General features: G+C 37.7%; 1 long non-coding RNA gene across 1 annotated transcript; it reads left to right on the forward strand.

Annotated features, from left to right (window-relative positions):
- The first annotated feature begins 1,079 nt into the window (after positions 1–1,079).
- On the forward strand, positions 1,080–21,282 carry LOC114813703. The gene is made up of 4 exons (XR_003761426.1): positions 1,080–1,255; positions 9,193–9,329; positions 20,089–20,162; positions 21,168–21,282. It is a non-coding gene; the product is annotated as an uncharacterized LOC114813703 (long non-coding RNA).
- Positions 21,283–23,023: the final 1,741 nt, after the last annotated feature.

Here is a 23,023-nt window from a genome sequence, read left to right on the forward strand (position 1 = left end):
CAGGTCACAGTCCTCAGTGGATTATTTACAAAGGCAAATATATAGGAAGATGGAAACCAAGTCTAAATACAGGTGTAAAATCTCGATTTACATAACTGGTTTCCGGAAATTTCTTAACAATTCAATTGATGTTAGAGAAAAGAGGTCACTAGATTCCACTTTTACTATTGTGGGCACCTTTGAGGATTGATAGCATATCTGAGATGTTCATGGTCATAGATGGGTCTAGAACAGCTGTTCTGAGTAAGCCTCTTGTCCAGCGTGGGACCCAGAGCAAGTTGGAAGAGGTGACACACCTCCCAGTGAGAGAAAGGGTGGCATTTAGGGAGTGGAATCGCTTCATGGTGCTGGAGTTCTGCTCCTTCTACTAAGCCCACCTTCTGAATGCAAACCATGAGGCATTAGTTTGGGAGTCAAACAGTTTCACTTGCATAGAGGAAAATCAAGAACTCCTTTAGTTCATGAAATCCTAACTGGTAACCCTGGGAAAACCCTGGTTTGGGTGCCTTGCAAATCAGCTGTGTATGTGTAATGTATTTTACAAAAAGAGCTTACAATTCGATAGAGACTAACCAAATCATTTTAGCACTAATGTTGATATTGCTGGCTTATTGTTTGAACTGCATTTATCCTGTTGTTCTCCCAGGATACCTATCAATCCAATCAATCGATAGCATTTACTGAGGGCTGATGTAATTTGACTACTCTGAGGCTCACAACCAAATTTCCCCCTTGAAATTTGGCTCACCTGTGGGCTTACCACTGGCTGCTGCTCCGATAAGAGTATAGTAGGAGATTTAATCCCTGTCTGCAAATATTTTATAATCTAAATGGGGAGACAGACACAAAAAAATTTTAAGATAGGAGGACAAAGTGCTCAAATAGAGTGTATAAATTGATACCTATGAAAGTTTGACCAGAGGTATTAAACACAAAAATGCTAAGCGGGTGCAAAAGTGCTGAGCTGATAGTAGGGTAAATATGACCTGGAGACAAGAAATTTAATTGGGAAAAACCAGCTGAAGGGTATGAAATATCAATGAAACTTGAAAATGGGAAGAGCTGGGGCTTGTAAAATTTGAAGAGGAACGAGTTTCCACCCAGGATGAAGGTGAGAGAGTGAATGAAAAGTTGAACTGGGGAGATGCAGAGAGTGTGAGTTGAAGAAGTAGAAGAGAATCAACAGGGAAGAGGGAGAGAAAGAGCTGATAGAGTCTCTTGAAGCCAAGTTCCTGTTTTATGCCAAGATAAATAGGTAAGTTTTGGAGGCTTTGGGGGGGTAGAGAGACATGTGAAGCATGATATTTTAGAACTAAAATGGTTCTTTCTATTTTAGATTGTAAACACCCTGTGAAGCAGGGAAAATGTTTGAATGAATATGCTTGTGCTTTTCCCCAGGACTTAGCATAATTAAATGGTGGGCTTTCAACAAAGTGGTTAACAGATGTAATTATTGTTGGGAGCAATATAACATTATCAAGCTTTAGAAAAATACAATTTGCTTAAATTTTGATAGGCAATCTCAAAGCAGTTGATGGAGTGTCCCAAATGGAATCATAGATAAGCATAGTTCCTGAAGTCTGACTTTCTCAGAACCTGCAGAGGGGAAATGATTTCTAGTGTTAGTCATGTGCCCAATGTACCACTTTTTCATTCCTGCCAGATCCTATCGGGGGCACAGAGGGCAATCAGCTAGTAGTGGGACAAGAGTGTCATACACTGTAAGGGGGAGGATCTAGGTACAGGGACAGCTGGTACTGGAACTCATGTCTCCTGATTTCACAGAACATTACTCTTTCCACTGGAAGAAGAGCATTTCTATTTTAAAAACTGCTAATAATAATTGGGGTATTTAGGTGCTTACTATATGCCAAGCACTGTACTAAGTCCTGGGATAGGTACCGCTAATCGGGTTGGACACAGTCCCTGTTCCTTGGGGGGATCACAGTCTCAATCCCCATTTTACAGATGAAGTAATGGCGGCACAGAAAAATGAAGTGACTTGCCTAAGGTCACACAGCAGACAAGTGGTGGAGCTGGGATTAGAACCCATGACCTTCTGACACCCGTGCTCTATCCACTATGCTATGAACTACATATTACTAAACCCCCATTTTCAATTTATTAAAATATCCTTGCTGTCCAGAATTTCTCAAAGGACTGAAATCTGAGAGCTTTAACAGCAGACTTGATTCTGTGGGAGCCGCCTGCTATCTGTTTTGAAAGTTGGGCTCTTTGCAAAGCAATCTGTCAGCAAAGACATAGATTTTAGTTGTTGTTTAACCTTTTATTATTCCTCGAGGAGTAACCTCTAGGCATTTACTTGGCTTCCTGGGTTTGCTGTTGAAAAGTTGTGCAACTGGTAGCCTACCAGAGTTGAGGGCAATATCTCTTTCCTGCCAATTTCATTCAGTGACTAGTTGAAGAGACTTGAATGTATTTTAAAAACAAATAGCTTTTAAGATGGTTAAGGTTCCCAAGAACTTTAAATAACACACAAAAAAAATAACCAAAACTCAAGACTGGGAATATTTGTCCTTTAAGTGTACAAAATAGAATGTTGTGTGTCACTCTATTCTCCTTAGACTGTGAGCTGCATGTGGGTCAGGGACTCTGATTATCAAGCACACGTATCAAAGTACTTAGCAAAGTTCTTAGGTTGTGATGAGTGTTTAGTAAACAATTCCATTATCATTATTATTACTATTATTATTATTACCCCATCTCCAATTAAAATGAGAAAAAGGCAAAGTCCTAGTGAAAGATGTTGTCCAAAGTGCAATATATGGGCTATCATGTCTGTCACTCTGGATGTTTACCTTATATTTGGCTTATCTTCTTTTTGTCTTTTGCCCAATAGCTTAATTTGGGCCTTAGAAGCAGAGTAGAAGTGAGGAGATAATATTCTTTGAAAGGCGTTAAGTAGAAGGAACTCTTATTCTTTAGTCATGAGAGCCATTTGTTTTCCTTGGAATGATATTAGGACACTTCCACATCACAAAATCGAGCATGGGGATTACTTCCAGATGTATTAACTCTTTTTTATCATGACAGGAAGGATTGCTGAAAATAACATTTTGAATTCCAAGGTGATGCCATAGATGATTCATTTGTCATTCTGTTGTTGTTTTAAATTGCCTAGGACATGTTGGTTTTCTCAAATATTGTTCTCAGTGAAACCTTCAGCATAATAATGGAAGAAGAAAAATTTTTTTCAAATGTTCATGAAGCAGCTGGTTAGGCGGTGAATTCCTGAAAAATGGAGGGGAATCTCAGCCCCCAGACTCAAGAACTGTGTATAACTAAGCAAGAAATTCAGGTAGTTCTAACACGTAGAGTGAAATGTACTCCATTCAAAAACTTCAAAGTTTAGGGAGATTACTAAGGAAGCCTAGGAAGCATTTTACAAGAAGTGCCATCAAAGACTGAATCATATTTTTTTCAAATATCTTCTACACCCACATAGAACTATTCTCGCTAATTTTGTAAATCTTTTGCGTTCCTATGCTAATGTAGAAACAGCCTGGACCTCTCAATCTCAGCGACTTAATCTGTAAAGTGGGAATCATTTCCTTGTTCACTGGAGAAAGGTTCTGGGATGGTGAAAATGATTATCATTATTACTGTTGTTTGAAATACAATCAGACTTCTAGACTTGAAACTTCTTTTTGGGTAGAAAGTGCTTTCTCAATCACTAATGCAACATGAATAATCCCCTCTGGAGTTTGAATAGAACATTAGGACTGGCATGTTAATGCTTGAAAAGAGCGATAATTGAAACATGGAGGTATTTTTTTATTCAATTTTAAATAAGAAATAGAAAAAAGCCAATAAAGCCTTTGTTGAAGAGAATAGCAAAGTATATCTTCCATTTTGAGTAAAAGATAACATTTAATTTCTGAATTATAATGAGTATCTGTTTCATAAACTAATTGAATCTGACCCGAGTACAGCTTCATGGTACAAAATGAACAAGAGGTAGTTAGGAAAACCAAAACAGACCTTAATGTTCTGCCCTCATCACATTAATATTGCAGGGAAGAGATGCTCAGCTGATAAATGTGCTATCTCAATAATAGCGTTAGCATTGTTCCTCCAAGGCTTAAAATAATGTGTTTATATATGTGTGCACAAAATAGCCACAATACATATAATATTGACATTGAAAGTCAGCTTCACAAATAAAACAGGTTAATTGTCCAAAAGAACTCACAATAGCTAATTGTAGCTTTTAAAGTCATCTTACCAAAGTTAGTTGCCCTTTCACCTATAGACATTCAGTTTCTATTTCATTGAGAACTATGCATCTGGTCATTCTCAATCCGATACCTGATGGGTTTTGCTAATTGGGATGCAATTATATTTTTAAATTAGCCCAATAATGGAATAGATTCATAGTGGTCAAATATTTCACTGCTTTCAATATGGACCAACCATCCTAATTTGCAAACAACAATATAAGTGTGTTACTGCTATTAGTAAATTTTTCCAATTTATGTCATATTCTATCTAGATCACTGACTAGCTTCTAGTTGCTTGAGAGAGCCAGATTTTCCCAATGCAACTTACATGTGGGGAAATCTGTTAGCTATTTTATTTTGCTGTCAATACAGCTGCTTTACCTGTGATCAATTTGTGAAGAAAAGTCTTCTACATTTTCACCAGTATTGAGAGGTTTGGTGGCATCTGTGCATCAGCAAATGGCAATTCATTCAATCATATTTATTGAGCACTTACTGTGTGCAAAGCACTGTACTAAGCACTTGGAATGTACAATTCAGCAACAGAGACAATCCCTGCCCAACAACGGGCTCACAGTCTAAAAGATGAGTATATGTGGTGAAATATTTTAACATATGGGCAAGTTCCACTTTGATCAATCCATAAATCACTCATTGGTACTTTTTAAGATCTTTGTGTAGAGTGTTGTACTAGGCATTTGAGAGCATTCAATACAGTGGAGTTAGTTGCCATGATCACTTACAATTTTGAGTGGTGCTAAACTTTAGGTTTCTTCCTGGTAGTTTTCTGGAAAAGCTCCCTGTCCTTTGGGTGCCAAAACAAATAGTGGGAAGGAAGAAAAACATTCTTTGGAGCCCCATATGGAACAGGGATTGTATCCAACCCAGTAATCTTAGATCTATCCCAGTGTTTAGTAAAGTGCCTGCCACATAGTATGCACATAAATACCACAATAATGTGAACTCATCATTAGAGAATTAGAGAATCCTTGTTGTTGTTGTTAATACACAGAATAGTACTCTTGGGAAACATTTGCCTTGTGTAGGCCCAATCTCAAATATACCAATTCTTCTTTCTACCTGAATTCTTTGATACACATAGGCAGCACATAATTCCAAGAGTTAACAAACTATTAGCCCTTCATATGACTACCACTTTCCTTCTATTTTTCAGTAGACTTTTAATAGGACACACATTGTTATCCCTTGATACAAACTCGAGCTCTTGGTCTTTTATTTCATCTATTTGAGTAGCTGTTCCTTATGAAAGGGGTATCATTTAAATGAGTGGAATTCAGTATCCAAGGACTTGTTTTTCTCAGCCAATTACTACAAATTTGTAATTCCCTATGTGCTGATTTATGAATAGCCCATCCAACTTTTCCACAGGTGCAGTGGTTGTCTGCCCTTATTTAGAGACAGAGCCACCGATTTCCTGGAATAAGAAAGTTAAAGAACATTGCATTTGACATTTTCTTTTTACCCTCAGAGGTTTTTTTGATTGAATAAAGTGTTGGGAGAGAATTGTTTTCTATTTTGAAAGCTTTCATGTTTTGCATCAGGATATCCAATATCTCAAAACAACTCAGATTCCTTTTTTCAAAGGATGGTGATTTCTATTCTGTATTTGGCAACAATCATCATTTTTAAAACATTTCATCTTCATCTTTGGTAATTATCATGGCTTTGTGCTTTTTGGTTGTTTCCATTAAACCTTCTACTTTAGGAGCAAACATTTGCAGATGTTGTTTTGATTTATTAAAATTGATCCAGTACAAATCCCTTCTGCAATTAAAAGTCTATATGTGCTTTTCCATGATGAAATGTTGTAACAAATGGCTCTAACATCAAGGTGCGGGAGTAGAGAAAAAACAAGTTTTGGTGGTAGTGTGTAAGAGACATAAAATAAGCAGATCAGTTGAACATTAAGTGCTACCATATTTTCCCTTACTATAGGAAAACTCTCCTTGGTAATGTCCCTTCTTGAAATATTCTGTATCTCCTCTAATGGTACTAGTTCCTTGGTTGAACTGGGACCATATTTGATCATATTTAAAAATTGGGGAAATAAATGTTATTAATGAACAGCCGAATGAGAGAAGTCAAATCCAGAGTTTCTTTTGGTCTGGAATATCCAGTTTTGCTACCTACATGGATTGAATTATCAGGTTGTTACCCCATGTCCACTTGGAGCTTTGTAGATGGGGTCTTTAGATGCAGACACTGGGCATTCATTATTCACACCAAAAAGTAAAATACTTCAGTTGAATTTGAGACTGAAGTCCCTGTTCTGTCACGAGTCATTTCCTGATGAATGTCTTGTACCTTACATGGCACACTTGGGAAACCCTGGAGATATTCCTCAGCTTTCTCTAAATCCATTTTCACCCCCCTTGCAACTTTGCAAAGCTTATGTGATTTGGAGAATTGATACAATTACCTAGATAATCCAGCTCCAGAAACACCTGTTTTTGAGGGAAAAGAGGGGATTTGGGACCTAAATTATCCAGGTTGCCTGTCATTGTTGATCAAAGTCACTGGATAATTGCTCAACTCTCCTCTTTCTCTTGCCTCAGTAGACATGGCCTTAGAGACTTGTACAGGAGTCATACGAAATTTAAGACATGAATTAATGTAGAAAAAGAATCACTGAGGGTTGTGTTTATGTAGCACATTTCACTAGAAATAGGCATTTAGTTGAAGAGTTTTATTCTTGATTAATATGAAGTAGGTTTATCCTTAGGCATGATTTTATGGGACACATCCAAAGATAGAACAGAGAAATCTCTGTAAATGACAATTAACCTTTGACATAGATTTATAACAAGTAAATTTTTACGAGTAGTGAATTTCTCAACCTCTTCTTAACTTTAAGCTTCTGATGGGCAGGGAAGCTGAACTCTAACTAGGTCGTATCATGCTCTCCCAAATACAGTGCTCTGCACACTTTGATTAATTTAAAATCTACCTGTACTCTCAATAGCAGGGTTAAATTGAGGGACCACTGACTTTCAACTTCACTCAAAACAACCTAATAGGCATATTTTCCAAAAGAAAAACTTATTGTGTTTTTCATCCTCATCATGCCATCTGACCTAGTGTTAGCCCTCTAAAAATATGAGAGCTGTACATTTAACCCAGATGGATTCAATGAGTGATCTACAATGGATAAGGTAAGATGGTTTTTAACCCTCCTCTGTTTTATCCCAGAGTGCTCCATTCCCCTTTTCGCTTCCTCCAGATCTAACCAGGAGAGTATATTAGCCCATGTCTTCATCAGATCTCAGTATTAGACCAAACTCCATGCGTCCAAGAGGTTAGAGATCCCACTCTGGGGAGGGCCCTACTGGGATATGGTTTTGGATTTGGTGTTTGACTGACCATGGTACATTTCACTTTTATCAAAACTGATTTTATTTCTCATCTCCCTAATTAAGTAAATCATGGTGGTATTAAGTTCTCACTATGTGCCAAGCATGCTGCTAAGAATTGGGATAGATACAGGATAATCAATCATTTGAGTGCTTACTATGTGCAGAGCACAGAAATCATCTCTTGGGAGATTATTATATAATGGAGTTGATAGACACATTCCCTGCCCAAAGCTAATTTACATTCTAAAGGGGGAGAGAGGCATTAATGTAAGTAAATAAATTTTGAATTGGTACATAAGTTCTATGGGGCTAAGGGAGGCATGAATAAAAGGTGAAAATCCAGGTGAAAGGGTGACACAGAAGGGAGTGGGAGAAGCAGAAAAGAGGGCTTAGTCAGAGAGGGAGATGTGCTTTGAAGATGGGGAGGAGTGATCATCCTTTGGATATCAAGAGGAAGGGCAATCCGGGCCAGAGGCAGGATGTGGGTGAGGGATTGTTAGAGAGAAAGCTAGAGGTACAGTGGATAGGTTGGCATTAGAGGAACGGAGTGTGCAGGCTGGAAATCAGGAAGCTTAAGGAAGTGAAAGGAGAGGTGCTTCAGAGGTGAGTGGGCAACCAGTGAAGGTTCTTGAGGATTGGGGAAACATGGACTGTACAGTCTTGAAGAAAACTCATCCAGTCAGCAGAATGAAGTTTGGACTGGATTGGAGAGAGACAGGATGCTGACAGAGGTCAGCAAGGAGGCTGATGAAATAATCAATATAGGATAGGATAAGTGCTTGGATTAATGAGGTAGCCATTTGAAGAAGAGAGGACAGATTTTAACGATGCTGTGAAGGTTGAACCAACAGGATTCGGTGACAGAGGAGAGGCGGGAAAGGAGTTGGCCACTCTAGGTGGTGTTGGAGTTGGGAAGGAGACTTAATTTACTAATCCCTTTATAGATTCATCTCTGTACCTTCATCTTAACTATGATTACTTTATCATATGTTAGCAAATTTCCCCACCACTTTCAAAAATGGCCCCAAAGATCCATATACAATCTGCCCATTAATTGTTTAAATTTCTTAAAGTAATGCGAAGTTCAATATAGCTTCCATTTCCACTACAGGTTTACACTAACAGTACATGACTTACAATGAAGACAGTCTTGAACCTGGATACCAACATTAGAGTTTAATTCTGTTTATTCATAGTTTTGACTCTGGCTCTTTTTAAAAAGCCCTAAATATTATTAAATGCCTACAGGTGGCATATGGAAATTATTTTAAAGAATAGATACCATCCCTGTTCTAATGACTCTTACAGTCTTACGCAAGACTATGAATACCCTTGCTATGCATAATTGCCAGAAAATTAGTGCCTGGAAAAAATACAATAGTTTGGATGAGGACTACATAAGCTTCTGCTTAGTTTTTATCTTTAGAAATGATGAAAATACACTGTGAATGAACATGATTCCTACAAACACATGGGAAATCTTTGAAACTATCAAACTAAAGCCATTAGTAGTGAAAACTAGTGAAAAACTACTCGGTCAGATGAATGACTACTTTTCCACTTTTTATTGCTTCAAGGGACTAGGAAAGATGTTTTCTATTCATTGAGCCAGACTGAGTTCTGCTGAATCAGCTGACACATGTTCTGGTGGCCTGCTGCGAAGCATATATGAAAAATGAACTGATCGGCATTGTCATAATGGGGAAAAAGAAAGGTAAAACAATCTCCTCTGTTTAACTTCTGTGACTAGTCTGAGACAAATTTCTAGAATTTGGAAAGTCAGCCATCAATTGTAAATGGAAGAAGTGTTCATCTACATTAGGTGTTACAGAATCATGAACCTGGCAGCTGTTATAATGATATTTAAGTGCTTTCTATGCATCAAGTACTGGGGTAGAAACCAGCTAATCAGGTTGGAAATTGTCCCTGTCCCACATGGGGCTCACAGTCTTAATCCCCATTTTAGAGATGAGGTAACTGATGCCCAGAGAAGTTAAGCAACTGGCCTAACATCACACAACAGACAAGTGGTTAAGCAGGAATTAGAACCCAGGTCCTTCTGATTCCCAGACCTGTGCTCTATCCATTTGGTCCCACAGCTTTTAATCTAAGAAGACAATTGTTATCCCAATCAAAAATTTGCATTCATCAGTGATAGGATTTCATGGTGGAATTCAATCTTGGAAAAACCTGATATACAAAACAAGCCATTTACTCTCAGTTCTGCCATAATGTGTGTTTTCACTAGGCATTTTGGCAAGGATATTGTTGAGGATTAGGAAAGAGTAACACAACAGTGCATGTCTGTTTGGATATAGCATTTCACAACATTGGAAAACCAAGTGTTCAACCACACAAGTTGTTTTGTTTTGTTTGACCTCTCCTTTTAATGAAGGAGTTTAGTTGAACCTGGGTGTAGTATTATGTCAGAAAGATTATAACAGTAAAATAACACCAGGATCCTGAATTTGAAGAGCATACAGTTAGAGAGAATAAACCAGCATAACATGCAATTAAAGGCAATTTTCCTAAGTATGAAAAACTCTTTATAAACTTAAATGTGTGTGTAAGAACTTGTATAACAATAAAATATAAAAACATTTTTTGTTAAACACTTCCTATATGCTAAGCACTGCACTAAATCCTGAGGTAGGTGCAAAACAATCTGGTCAGACACAGTCCCTATCCCATATGGGGCTCAAAATCTAAATAGGACAGAGAACAGGTATTTGCCCATTTTACAGATGAGGAAATAGAGGCACAGAGAGGTTAAGTGACCTGCCCAGCAGGTCACACCAGCAGAGAAGTGCCACTGGAGCTGGGATTAGAACCCAGGTCTCCTAACTCCCAGGCCTGTGCTCTTTCCAATAGGCCACGCTACTTCCAAATAATAATAATAACAATGATGGTATTTAAGTGCTTACTGTGTGCCAAGCACTGTTCTAAGTGCTGGGGTAGTTGAAAAGTTATCAGGTTGTTCCAAGTGGGGCTCACAGGCTTCATCCCCATTTTACAGATGAGGTAACTGAGGCACTTGCCCAAAGCCACACAGACTGGATTAGAACCCACAACCTCTGACTCCCAAACCCATACTCTTTCCACTAAGCCATGCTGCTTCTCCTGGTGAACAGAGTTACTATCATGTCATAGCAAATTTGTGAGCTGCCGAAGTCACCTACCTCATAAACCCCTCTTTGCCTTGAGCACAATATGTCTCAGGGGCTCCCCAGAGTGACTCTCAATTTACTTTCTCTGCAGCAGAGCCTCAGATGGGGACATGACAGAGGGGAAACTGAGGAGACTCACATGCCAACCTCTCTGGCCACCTAATTGGGTCTTTGCCAAACACATTTTGTGGGTCCACTAGTGCTGTTTTGCAACCCCTGACTAAATCCAGTAGGAGGGGAGCTGCACTTTAGTGTTTACACTCTATCGGCTGCTGAGTGAAAATGACTAGCTTGAGAATCTGGAAAGATTCTCTCTGAATCTGTTGCTCTTGCCTCCTCTGGGCCTGGAAGGTAAAGTTGGCAAAACTGTTATAATTCCTTTGCACTTCAATAAACTTTAACATATTACGTAATCAATCTGATCTGAAAACTGGTTGTGTAATACTAGAAGCCAGATAGAGCAAAATTTCAGTATGATGTTTTGCCGAGAGTTAACTTTGTACCATATTACCTATAAGACAGAATGTGCTTGGTCCACACCAGAATGCATAGTACAAAATGAGAATGTGCTTTCTAGAAATTGGGGATTTATAGTCAGGATGCTCGATTGTGCAGTGGTGTTTTGTGCTTGCTCGATTTATCTTCTCTCCTGTTGTCTGGCATTCTTGAAGAGAGGAAAAGAAGACCACCAATAGCTCTCAGCTGGCATCCAGGCCAATATCATAGCCCTAATTCATGGAGTTTCCTCTCCCTGAGTAACAGAAATATTGGCTTCTCTCTTCAGCAGCTATTTGTCTCTCTTTCCAGGAAAAAAACAACAAACCCTGACCTTCTACTTCTGCCACCTCTGATAGCATTTTGGGCACACTGTTTTTTTTATTACTACAATCCCCTTATTTATCTGTTACTAATGACCCCTTCCCCTTTATTCTTACATTTTTTTTTCATTGAGCCCCCTGAGGGCCTAGGACAGTGTTTGAGTGATCAGCCTTTTACCTGTCTCTAAGGCTTAATAGAGTACACTGCATACCATTGAATTAATAAATGATTGGTACAGTGCCTGGCTCATGGTAAGAGCTTAATAAATACCATAAAAAAGATATACTGACTCCTGGAATATTTTTAACTATCATCACACTGTACTTTGTATGGCCAACTAGATGATGCTGTGGAGATTTCCAGGATGGGAGTGATAATATTTAGTTCCATGTGTACCAATTCTGTTGAGGTGTACTTTTCCAAGTGTTTAGTACAGTGCTCTGCACACTCTAAGCACTTAAAGAAATTCCACTGACTAATGGATTGCTTCAAAGTGAAATTTCTAATATATTTAAAATAGAAATTATTCACCATTATTGGGCACTCTTCCTTGACCTTAGTAAAAAATGAAAATGTACCTAAAGCCAGGACCTCAAGCCTCAAAAGACTCTTTCCCCCACGTGGTCCTTGCTTTTATTCTCCAAATTTAGGGTTACAAATGGAATTTCATAAAAGGAACCTTTTTAATATGTCTCTAAAATATTAATAAGAATTAGTGATAAGGAGATCTAGACAGATGCTCTGGTTCATTTTAGAAAAGTGCTTTAAAATATTCTCCAAAAGTTTTAAAAGTAAAATAAGAAGGAAAAGAAATGAGGTCTTATTTCGCTTCTATAAGGATTCATGTAAAGTGTTCTGGGCTTTAACAAAATGCTTCCCATCTTAAAATTATTCTTTTTAGTATTGAAATATCCCATAGATTATACCTCCTAAAATACCTCTGTCTTTTTATAATGTTGGAAGGAGAAAAATGTTTTTGAACAGGCAAACAAGAAAGACTTTCTTCTCCTGCAGTCTGAATTTTGTAAAGCAACAGCAGGTTTTCGCCAGCTGATGATGGGCACTTAAGCCATTAGCTTTGTGTTTTCTCCTGGAAGCACTTGGAGAGTGTACTGAATTATATTTATACTTTCAGAAAGAACAGTTGTTAAAACCATTGTCTTGTGTACTTCCAAGAGATCTTGAGGGGGGAAAGCCACTTTGCCACTATTTTCTAGGAGAAATTCAAATGTCTGACCTTATATCATGGTACTTACTAAAAGAAAGTTTTCTGCTCATTATCACATCAACAATGTCAATGGAAGACGCAGGGAGTTTCTGTTTTTTCTGAAAATAATTTAATCTGTTCCACTTTTCCCAGGGTGACAGGCAATTGTATTGGATTATGCATGACCTATATTAGGTTATTCTTTGTTGTTGACCAGGTTTGAGTCAAGCAGAAGCAAAATTTCAGTGGTCAGAGTGGACCACAGCTAAAAATGCCCTGGGGCTATAAAAGGCACCATACTGGGGTCTATTTTCAGAAAAACAACTGTGAGTGAGTAAGTAGCATTTCTATATTCAGCATCAGTTCTGTGGTCATAAGTGTAACAAAAACTGAGAGATGATGAGGCCACTTAGAGATGGTTCAGAGAGCAAAAGACTGATCAAAGAGCTGGAGGAAAAGAATGGAAATGAATGTCAGACGGCTGAGAAACGGCTTCACATGGTCCTCATGACTAACAAGCTATCTTGCTAAGAATTATGGCCAATTCTTCTTCCTGGCCAACATGCTTGAACAAGGGAAAATAAATATAATGATGATGGCATTTATTAAACACTACTATTTGCTAAGCATATGCTAAGAGTTGTTATATATAACGTTATGAAATTGAGACCAGTCTCTGTCCCACAGAGGGCTTACAACCTATCTTCTCCCCATTTTACAGAGATGGAAAACGAGGTTCAGAAAGTGACTTGCCCAAGGTCACACAGGAGTCCAGTGGCAAATTTGTCTTTCCACCAAGACAGGTTCCACCAAGACAGGTTGCAGGCAAAGTTAAAATAACTTAGACACAATGAAGGTTTACTTAGGGCAAAATAGGATCTTTGTGCTCTGCAGAAATTTCTGTAATCTCCCATCTATCCAAAACTTTGGCCCCCAACATTACCCCAAGACAATATCATGGAGCAAATGACTGCTAGAATCTTTTCATCTCCAATAATTCAATAATCACATTATTTTGCCAATTAGCTTGCAATTTCCTGATGCCAACCTTCCCAGGAATCTCCTATAAAAGTCAAAGGCACTCAAACCTAGACCCTGAGAAAGAAAGAGGGAAAGCGGAGGAGAGATTAAAAACATAGGCAGCCGGAGCTGGAGGAAAGAGAAAGTAATTTGCTTTGACCTAAGCAATAAATCTGCTGGGCAGTAATGACCATCTCTTGACACTGGTAGTGACATTGATCAAGTGCACTGTCCCACTCTTTTTCCCCCTCCCCAAACCACAGACCCTTTCCTGATTGTCTGTGTCACTATTTATGAAGGGATGTCAGAGAAAAGAGATTAAAAAAAAGTGGAAGGTATGATAGTCTCTTTAAGTTAATGTGTTCTCTGAGATAATTAGGAATGTCATGCTTGAAGCAGAGTCACTCATGATTTTCTACCAAAGAAATGCTCTCCAAGCCTACGTTCACATATAACCAAAGGTATGGTTGGAACAAATTAAACAGAAATAAACCAAGAAGAATCCAGTGGTTACAACCATATCAGGACCCATCTGAATAATGGAATTTACTAGAATTACATACTTTAAAATCTTCACCAATGGGATTTACTGAAGGCCTACTGTGAGGAAACAGTGTCCTGGGTGACTGAAAATACAAGAGTAAAAAGACCTAACAGACCTTAAACAAATATTGACTACTTGTACAAAGAATGAGGAAAAAAAAAATAGCAAATCTATATTTTAGTGGATTTTATGAACTTATTTTGTCTTTTCCCTTTAAATGAGAATTGTATGGGAATAGTTTAATTTTCAGTGGTCCATTATATTTTCCACAGTCTGGCAGGAAAAAAAAAGGCAGGGTATAAAGTCCTTTTAAATGAATGATTTAGCCTGAAGTTTGACCAATAGATTGAACTCATTTACTATTTAAGAACATAAGATAAACTTGAACATTTTAATATATTTTAGAGTGACGGAACACCTGAAAAAGTCTCTAATAGATTGCAATAGTTGTTGAGAAGGGGTGCTAGATTTATTCTTAATGGCAATCAATTTTGAAATGGAATGCTTCATTCACACTTGTAAAAATGCATTTTGGCCAATTATTTTGATTTTTTTTAGATATGGAATATATGTAAATGTAAAATTAAGTACACAAGTCATGACTGAAATTCAAATATTGGTACTTGCTCCTCTGTCTCCCTTTTCTGAGAACCAAAGAATAGGTATGGATCTTAACTTCTTTAGAATTTCAGGTAATGTAAACAAAGATGCAGTACATCAAGGGTGAAATTTCATTATTTTGCATGCTCTCTATGGAAGTGAACAAGTGAGTTATAATAATAGCCCAGATATGTTTCTCCCTGTTGAAAATCTTAGAAAACTGAGAAGTGGATGAGGAACTCTAGAACCAAGTTAAGTCATTTTAGAGGGCTAACGTGAGCAGAAATCAGGGGTGTTTGGCAGGAATTCACTAGGAAGCTGTTAATCAGCAGGTTGAAGACCTGTGGACAGTGTGTGCCCATTAAGGACATGCTAAGGGAGTTTTATAACAGCAGATTTAACAGTGGCAATGAATTCCTGAAATTTGTTTAAGAACTTGCCTGGCATCAGTGATTCACAAAAAAGTTTGGGTGCTTCATGCCTTTGCAGCTCGGGGAATATAATTGTGAACAAAGACGATTGTTTACTCATGTTTACATTTCAACCCCAAAAGCCTCATCTCAAGTGAGAAGCAGCGTAGCTTAGTGGAAAGAACAGGGGCTTGGGAGTCAGCGGTCATGGGTTCTAATCTCGATTCCGCCACTTATCAGCTGTGTGACTTTGGGATAGTCACTTAACTTCTTCGTGTCTCAGTTACCTCATCTGTAAAATGGGGATTAAGCCTGTGAGCCCCATGTGACACAACCTGATCAGCTTGTATCTACCCCTGCTTTTAGAACAGTGCTTGGCACAGAGAAAATGCTTAACTAATACCATCATTATTAAGTTTTTAAAGTCCAGAGATGAAAGAACACTGTTCATTTTTCCAGGTGAATATCTTATTTGTATTCAAAACAGTGGTTCTTTATTAACTGGGGCATATCAGATAGGCAAGGATCTGTCTATTCAGTAAACAGTGGCATTATGTTACATGTTTATTTTATTGCATTTCATTTTTAAAGCCACCAGAGCAATATTTCCAAGGACAAAGTTAATGAAATGACTGCTATCCTACATTACAATGAATCTTATTTTGACATTAGAGATGGCAAGAAATTGGAAGTTACCTTCTAAACCTTAAAGGTGAATGACCCCTTCCAAGACATTTAGGGTCTCTTGAGAGGTATCTTTTTTCCTGGTCGCTATCATGATAGGGATCTGGAAAAAAAAAACACTGTCAAATGCTGACATAATTATATCCTGTAATTTATATTAATATCCATCTCCTCTTCTGGACTGTAAGCTCTTTTTGGTCAGGGTTCATCTACTAATTCTATTGTACTCTCCCAAGCTCTTATTTATTGAAGGAATATCAAATTGGTATTGACATTTTTGTATTCTTTGGTTGAAGTTCTATGTGAAATTTATGGATTCAAGAATTCTTGAGAGTATTTTACTAGAAATATATGGAACAATTACTTCAGGAAAAAAAACAAACTTGCAAGCTTTCCTTCTATTTTTATCATGTTGATCTGTGGAGTAATATTTCCTTTTTAAGCTCTTAAGTGATAATGCACTACTGAAAATCTGTATTTGGGAGCATGATATTAAATGTCTGCTATATTGTTATATATATTATATTGTACTGTCCCAAGTGCTTAGTAAAGTGCTCTGCACACAGTAAGTACTCAATAAATGTGATCGACTGACTGAACTGAAGGGCCCTATTCCATCTGTTCCTAAAGGTGGAATGAAAACACTTAGCTAACACTAGAGGAGGCTGAATTTTCACAGGTTATGTCTACAGTATAAGTGAAACAGTGGTATAGACAATAGTTCTCAAATTCAAACAAACCTCCACCATTTTGCTGAAATAACCAAAGTAATAATAACGGTTGTATTTATTAAGAACTCACCCCAGTAAATGCTCTAGGATAGATCCAAATCAATAAGATTCCCACAGTCCCTGCCCCACATGGGGCTCAGAGTTTAAGACAGAGGGAGGAGGTTTAACCCCATTTTATAGATGAGGAAACTGAAGCACAGAGAAGTTAACTGACTGGTCCAAGGTCACCACAGCAAGCAACCTGGAGAACTGGGGAATTAAACCAACAAAATCCCGACCTCCCCAGTTAATTGCCTCATACATTCCTTTCATCTCCCTTTTCCCTTTGGTAGGGAGACCTGCCTAGAGTCATAGGAGAAGAGAAGCTAGCCAGTGAACCTGATTAGCATTGGAGGCTTCCAACAACAGACCTGTAAGAAGATCAGCTAACGATCCCTAAATGACTCAGTAGAGTAGTAGTTCTTCAGTGATGCATAATTTATAGAGTCCGCACTTTCTAGCCGTGATTATGTAAAGAAAGCTGATTTTTAAAAATTTACTAAAAGGAGATTTTTGCTGGAGAAGGGAAACACTGCCTATGGATAGAAGAAAGAGATTTCAACTCCTCATCTTTCTAAATGTCATATTTGTCTTTAAAAAAATATGTCATCTAGGGCACTAACAGTCACCCTTGATTTTATAGCACCAAGATTTTCTGCTAGAATTTTTCAGGAGGTCTCCAAATCTGACAACCAATGTATCAAAGGAATTTCAAGGATTGTCAATGTTTCACAACGCTTCTCTACAAAATAATTGGGCAGTTTGTGATCACCACAAACTTTGTAGGAAAAGGAGAGGAGGGAACTAAAATCACATTTCCAGGCACTTGTGACCAAGTATATGCTCTTTCAGGAATTAACAGTACTGCATCAATAAAGTATAGAAACCTCCATAACACTGTGTCTACCAACTCTATTATACTCTCCCAATCATTTAGTACAGCTCTGCACATGGTAAGTGCTCAATAAACACCAATTGATTGATCAATGTATTTTAAGTAATGAATATAGGTGTTGGGGACAGTGGAGCTAATTATGCTATGGATAGATACCAGACTTTTTTATCCTTCACTATTGTTCCTGACATCAGCAATGCTGAGAGAAAAATCGATTTGCATTTCCATCCAGTTCCCCTATTAAACAGGCACAACATGTAACAGATTCCTTTCATGGCATTTTTCAATTGGTTCTGCATACACTCAAAATACCAAAAATCCTCAAACAGCAAGGTATAATTAATCACATTAAAAATGTCATTGATGATTTATGGTTCCCAATGTTGATCGCATTACCTTGAAATGACATGATGCTGATTTTTTAGGTATGTCTCTGAACAGCAGTGCAGTTTTTTCCACCACAGAACAAAACATCTTTTAAAGTTTCTCACTTCGATTGAATTCTTTTCTACCAGCCTTTAGAGGTGATTTGGTTGTTATTAGGGACCACTTTGAAAGTAAACCAAGGGCACAGAGCTCTTACCTGTCACCAGAGTAGGGAAGATAACAATTCAAGGATGATTGCCATTTTTTTTTTTTTTTAAAAAAAAAACCCAGCCATGGCATTTCCAGCTATAACAAAGAAGCCAATTTTTTACCAGATCTTTCATAATTCTCCAGATGGACAGGTAGTACTATGAGTCTCCTTGTTCCACCACTAATCATCCGTCTCTGAGCTGGCTTTCCGTGGACTTCACAGTGAGTTTGGAATTTATGTAAAGGAAATTGGGTTTTGCTGAGCATTGTTGGGCCCAAAAATAATTGTGATATTTAAGCTCTTACTATAGGTCAGGCACTCTACTAAGCCCTGGAGTAGATATAAGATAATGAAATCCTACCTGGGGCTCACAGTCTTTAAGTAGGATGAAGAGCAGGTATTAAATCTCCATTTTGTATATGAGGGAACTGAGGCATGGAAAAGTTGTGACTCGTCTATGGTAGTCACATAGGGATAGTAGTGATAAGTATATGGAGGAGCCAGGATTAGAACCCAGGCCCTCTGACTCCCATGCCCATGTTCTTTCCACTAGGCAATGCTGCCTCCAGCATATATGCATACAGAGGCCAGATGTTTACCTCATCCCAGATATGCCCAAATAAATGTTGTTGATTCACATTAGGTGAACAGGACATGCTTAGAATTGGAAATTTATTTTCAAGTTTCTACATTCTGTCTCTTCCAAATGCAACTCTTTTTTCCCCCTCAGGAATGTTTTTGAGTCATAAGTAAAAAATAATCTCTTGTGAAATGGTTCGCCTTACTGTGGCTGGAATACTGATTTTCACCGAGGGAAATCTGTTCTTTAAAAGTACTAGCAACATCATCAGGTCAACTGTGCATCAAGCAATACCAATTGAGCAACTAGGTAAAATTCAAACAAGTTATAAGAGAATCACAAGACATCTCTGAAGGGTATGATTGAAAGCCCTAAAACAATCATTGATCTCGGGTGGGCATTGCACTCAGGCAGAAGACAAAGAAAATGTATAATCTGTTCTTTGGCTGTCATATCAAATAGACAGGTATCTGAAGCCCAAAAAAGAACTACTTTGACCTTATCTTAGAAATTAACATGTACATATAATGATTGGTACAATGATTACCTTTGGCTTTAGGTACATTCTTTCTTCTTCCTATCAAATGAAAAAGTCTGGCAGGTTCCTTGCTTATTTTATTTATTGTAAAGCAATAAGGAAAATTGTAAATGTAACCAGGAGGTTGAAAATAATATTCTGGAGATGAAGAAATCTGTCAGGCATTTGGTTTCAAGATGGGAGGTTTCAAGATAGAATGTAATGTGGAAGACGATAGGAAATATTATTTTCTAAGCATTTAAGACTGGCTGAAAGTATTCTTATTCTTGTTCATATCCTTATCTTTCCAACCTGATTTACTTTATCCACCCCAGTGCTCAGAACAATGCCTAACAGTACAGTTAGAACAGAATTCATGGTCTGTTTTCAGGAACATATGTGCATAATCTAAACCTTTAAAAAAAAATTTTTCTTATTCCTTGTTCTCTGTGCAGTCATCTGAAACTTACCTGTGAATAAATTCTGGCCTTTTTTTTTTTAAAAAAAAAAAGATCAATAGTAAATAAATTTTAAAAAGATGGGCTATAGTCTCAAAATTTGAAAACATTCTGGCAAAAGTTCTTGAGATAGCTCACTAGCAAGCCGGTAAATTATTTACTTTCAGAGAGTGGGGTTAAGTTAATACTGTTATTGAAACCAAGTGATTTAACCTTCTCCTCCAGGTGGGAAGAATATTGTCTCCATTCTACTACAAGATATTTGCATAATGAATTTCAGTGAACATCATTACTGAAAGGTAAATGAAGACTTTTCAAATCCCATGACAGAACGCAAACTGCTCCAAAACATATAAAATTAAACATCTTTTTTATGAAAGGACAGGCCATTTTGGAGAGAAAGATAAAGAAATATGATGCTTAGAGCATTAGATTAATTTTCCTACAGGTGCAAATGTTGCCAATTTGTGCATTTTACTTTCAATAGGTTATTCTATTGATTAGATGGATACATTTGTAGGGCTTTCTTCCACCTTGACATGTCTACTCCTAATTAGAGATTTATTGACAAAGAATTATTCAGAGACCCAATACCCCATTCACAACATCTTTTCTGGTCTCTAACACCACCGACATTTACAAAGCTAGGGAAACTGTGGGCTCAGCACTTCAGCACAATTTCACATCTGGCCCAAGTGACAAAGATAAATTTGGAGGACCAAGAAATTGCCCTTCTGAAAAAATGAGGACAATTGACTGGAAAACAGAGAGGAAATGGTTTCCCAATGAGCCCCCCATCAGGTGATGTGACAACATGGTTGCTATGAGGCTTTCCATTTTGGCAGGAGGGCCTGAGTTATATTTTTCACTCTTTTAACTGATTTGGTTTGAATTATAGGAGCAAATGGAGCATTCCTTTTCTTAACCAGGCCCAATAGACTTTTTCCATCATGAACACTACATTGTTCAAAGTAAAAAGTGATTGAAAGAAATGCCTTCTTTGATTAATCAATCAGTGTTATTTATTGAGCACTTACTGGGGAGAGTTCAAAAATATTTCCAGAATAAAAGTACAACATAATGACACAATGCATGCTAAATATTTCTTTCTGATTTTTCACTTCATTTTTCAGCTCCTCTCACTCGTTCAGAGAAGCTATTGTAACTTTTACCTAACTGAAGACTTGAAATTCAATTGCTATAATCTTTATGAAGCATCTTTAATGCTGCCATCAGTTTTGAAAGCCAAAAAATTATCTATGCAGCTTCTCCCTGAAAACTCCATTTTGTTTCTTTTGTTTCAGCAAAAAGTGACAAAGAAACTGTGATCTGCTCTAGGAAATGAATGCAGAGTTTGCTTGATACAATTAATGAGCTTTAACATCAGTAGATTCCTCAAGTAAAAGCAGTTCCCAACAAGATTTATTCTTTTGTTCTGCAACGTTGACAAAACGTGGATGCTTGGAAATGTTAGGTGTGGAGAACAAGGAAAAAGAAAACTTTTTTTTATAGGTTTAGATTATGCACATATGTTCCTGAAAACAGACCATGAATACTGTTCTAACTGTACTGTTAGGCATTGTCCTCAGCACTGGGATGGATAAAGTAAATCAGGTTGGACACAGGCCCTGTCCCACAGCCTTAATCCCCACTTTACAGATGAGGTAACTGAGACACAGTGAAGTGAAATGACTTGCTCAAGTGGCGGAGCCTGGATGCGAACTCATAACCTTCTGCCTCCCAGAACCATGCTCTATCCACTATGCCATGCTGCTTCTCCTACTTCAAGCACTCAGTAACTAATTCTTACTTTTACAAAATTTCATATAAATTATCACTGTTACAACAGTATTTTACATCCATTTTATTGGGGAGACTACAAAGAAAGTTAACTGTAAATTGATTTTCCTAATATTATCATGATATAGTCCTCTGTTATATAATCATTGTTTAGTTTCATAGATTTATTTCATCAGACATTAGTCCCCATCATTCCAAACCTGAATGTGCTCTGTCCCCAAATATAAAATTTAAATAACCAAAACATAACTATTCATTATTCTACTCTTGGGTTGTAAACTTCTCTGCTAGATTGTTAAATCTTGGGAACAGGGATCGTGTCTACAAATGCTAATGCAGTCTCCCAAACACTTATTACAGGCACTTGGTAGATACTCAAAAAATACTTTGGATGGATTTGTCTTCAAGTGTTATATATATATGGGTGTATATATATATATATACACACATGCATACATATGTGTGCATGTGTGTTTGTATATGCACACACACAAATGTACACGTGTACCCACATATATATAATTTGTATTGGAAGATAAGACAACTGGCACTAATATCTTTTCTGTATGTCATACGGGTGATGGGGAGGAGGGAAAGAATGAGAGAGTGAAAAACTTTTTCACAGTTTTGTATGGAAATGTTGTCCTTTGCTGTATCTCCCCTTTGATGGAAAAGTTCCTGTGGAAAACTCTGTGTCTCCAAATTCTGTAAACCCATTTCTAACAGTTCCATGGGCATATAGATGATCGCAAACCATCAGTTGAGTATACAGATAAAGAAATGGTGCATGACAGAGATTCTTGCCACGCTAGGACAGAAACTGGGTAATATTTAATGACAGGTTCCTTTGTCATCCTGACATTCTCAGTCCATCTGAACTCCAATATTTCACCCTCAAGTAACGATAACTCCCCTATTAGGAAGAGCTGAACAATGCCACAAGGAACTTTAAAGGCAGCTTATAAAATAGTTTGCACGGCCGGGAGCAGAGAGAAAAGTGGAATGCCCCGTGTCACATCACCAGGAGAGGGGTTAAAGTTCAGACTGCTTCTCCCTGAAAAGAGCAGACTGTCCCACAGACCACTCACCAATTGCCCTATTTCCCGTTGAAAAAGTTCCGCTCTATGGTATGAATCCCAACCACAGACATTCTCAGCAACCGAACTGGGGACTATTTCTAATATTCAGTTCCCTGCTGCTCTAATTGCCAGGCTTTTTGGATAATAGAATTCCTGGATACTGACACTAAGGAAACTGTCTCACCCTGAGTCTGCTGATATTATCACCTGTCTTTTGAAACTGAATATATTACCAATGATGGCATTACACAAAATCAATCCTGTAGAAAGAAAAGGGAAAA

The sequence above is a fragment of the Ornithorhynchus anatinus genome, chromosome 8, assembly GCF_004115215.2.
Source record: "Ornithorhynchus anatinus isolate Pmale09 chromosome 8, mOrnAna1.pri.v4, whole genome shotgun sequence".
Taxonomy (NCBI): domain Eukaryota; kingdom Metazoa; phylum Chordata; class Mammalia; order Monotremata; family Ornithorhynchidae; genus Ornithorhynchus; species Ornithorhynchus anatinus.